The 2,500-nt window shown below is 38.5% G+C and overlaps 1 protein-coding gene across 1 annotated transcript in view; it reads right to left on the bottom strand.

Annotated features, from left to right (window-relative positions):
* Nucleotides 1-2,500, bottom strand: part of LOC143019966 (putative E3 ubiquitin-protein ligase HERC1) — a gene marked incomplete at its 5' end in the record, with an annotated part of 228,531 nt that overhangs the window by 138,328 nt on the left and 87,703 nt on the right.

Here is a 2,500-nt window from a genome sequence, read left to right as displayed (position 1 = left end):
CATGAGCGAAAAACAAGGAGGACTGAAGACTATTGCATAAAAATTTAGACACTTTTTGTATGGAGCCAAGAATTGAAAATTAAGTTCAATCCCAAAAAATGCAAACTACTGTAAATAGGCAATAATGACAAAAGATCATCCTTAAACTATTTCTTGGGAAGTGAACCTATTACAAAAGTGAAAGAGGAGAAAGATTTGGGAGTATTGATAAAAGACAATATGTAACCTGACAGTCATATCAACAGGATTGTGGGAGAAATGTATGGATTACTGCAGAAGATTAAAATATTTTTTTACTACATGGATGAAGAGATGATGAAAAAAAGAATTGAAACATTGATCTGTCCAAAACTGGAATATGCCTCAGCAGTATGGTCCCCACAGTGGCGGTTTTTCCTATGGGCGGTATGGGTGATCGCCCAGGGCAGCACTTGGGAGGGGGCGGCATTGCCCCCTTCCAAATGCAGATCAAACCATGAGCACCTCAGTCTATCTATACCGAATGTATAAAAGTCCCATAAAAGAGGAGAGAGAGAGAGAGAGAGAGAGAGAGAGAGAGAGAGAGAGAGAGAGAGAGAGAGAGAGAGAGAGAGAGAGAGAGAGAGAGAGAGAGAGAGAGAGAGAGAGAGAGAGAGAGAGAGAGATATATATATATATATATATATGGGAGCTGTATTGTGGTCCAATAAATTCTGTTTATTTATTTATTTTTTGCAAGGTTTGTAAAATACGCAAATTATTTACTTTTATTCTGTAGTAGCAATAAATATTTCAATAAAAAGTTGTTTTGTGAAAGTTTTGGTCGTCTTAAATTTCGTATCTACATTGTGGAGGAGGAGAAGCCAAGCATTTTATGTGCATTGTGGAAGGGAGGTGCTGAAGGTGAGGTTCGCCCAGGGCGCCATGTAGGCTAAGTCTGCCACTGGGTCCCCAAACAGAATGAAGGATATGAGTAAGATTGAGAGAATAGAAAGAGCAGCAATCAAACTAGTTCCTAGCCTGGTAGATATACCATATGAGGAAAAATTTAAACCCCTGAGTTAGCCATCTTTGAAGGATCAAAGAGAAAAAGGTGATATGATTACAGCACAGTACTACCTCTCATTAACGGACATTAATTAGCTGTGTTTGCGATGTTTTCGCTGTGTTTTCGGTGTTTTTGGTGCTGTTGTTTAGTGCTGTGCAATCACTATGCCACTCAAAAACCACTCCAAATCAATGGATTATTCACATCAACGGACACTGTTTCCCCCCTTTTAGTCCGTTAATGAGAGGTAGTACTGTATTCAAGTTACTAATGGGATAGACTGCACTGACAGATGAGATGGGAGGGTTTTAAGAGGTCATGGGAACAAATTAAGGAAGACCACACGTCTAAAGGATGTGAAGCAATAGAGTTTTCCAAATACAGTACTACCTCTCATTAACGGACTAAAAGGGGGGTAACGGTGTCCGTTGATGTGAATAATCCGTTGATTTGGAGTGGTTTTTGGGTGGCATAGTGATCGCACAGCACTAAACAACAGCACCAAAAACACCGAAAACACAGCAAAAACACCGCAAACACAGCTAATTAATGTCTGTTAATGAGAGGTAGTACTGTACATGGAATAGCTTGTAAGTTAATATAGCCCAAGCTAAAAAAAATACATGTTTTCAAATCTAAATATAATAATTGGAAATCAAGGATATAGAATAAGTTAGAGCTGTACATGAATTTGAGACTAGGTATGATAAAAAATTAAAGAATAGGAGACGGGATCCAATAAGCATTGCTCCTTTCCTGTATACTATAATACAGTAAATGCTCAAAGCCCCTTTCACCTCATCTATCCATCTCATTCTCAGTCATCCCTTCAAGTTCACTTCCTCCACCTTTCTCTTCCACACCTCTTTTGTTAATCTTTCTTCACTCTTTGTTTCCATATGTCCAAACCATCCCAATACTCTTTCATCAGCCCTATCTGCCATCTTCTTTTCCGCCCCCACTCTCCTTCTCACCTCATCTCTCACTTTATCCCACCTTGTAACCCCTATCATACCTCTCAGACACTTCATCTCAAACATATTTCAACTTTTTTCTGCCTCTTTCAAACTCCAAGTTTCCACTCCATACAGTGTCATTGTACAATAATTCCTTCATATAATCTTCTCTTTGCATCCATTCATTGATGCCTATTTCTCATGATACTTTTTAATGCACCATGATGTTTACTTGCTTCTCTCAATCTACAATTTACTTCTACCCCCACTCCTCCCTTTCCTGCCACATGTGAGCCAAAATATTTAAAACTATCCACTTCCTCCAATCTCCTTAAGGACTTACTTCCAGCTCTCTGCTATCCTCTCCCCTTGTACATATCATCACCTTACTTTTACTCATATTTACCTTCAACTTTCTGCTATCACATACCGTATTTTACGGCTTACAAAACGCACTTTAAAAAAAAAAAAAAAAAAAATACCCTGAAAAATAAAAGTGTGTCTTCCAAGACGAATG

This window comes from Oratosquilla oratoria, chromosome 38 (assembly GCF_046742065.1).
Source record: "Oratosquilla oratoria isolate Oo_2021 chromosome 38, ASM4674206v1, whole genome shotgun sequence".
Lineage (NCBI taxonomy): Eukaryota > Metazoa > Arthropoda > Malacostraca > Stomatopoda > Squillidae > Oratosquilla > Oratosquilla oratoria.
Note: the sequence above shows the minus strand (reverse complement) of the source record. Positions and strands in the feature narration are given on the sequence as shown.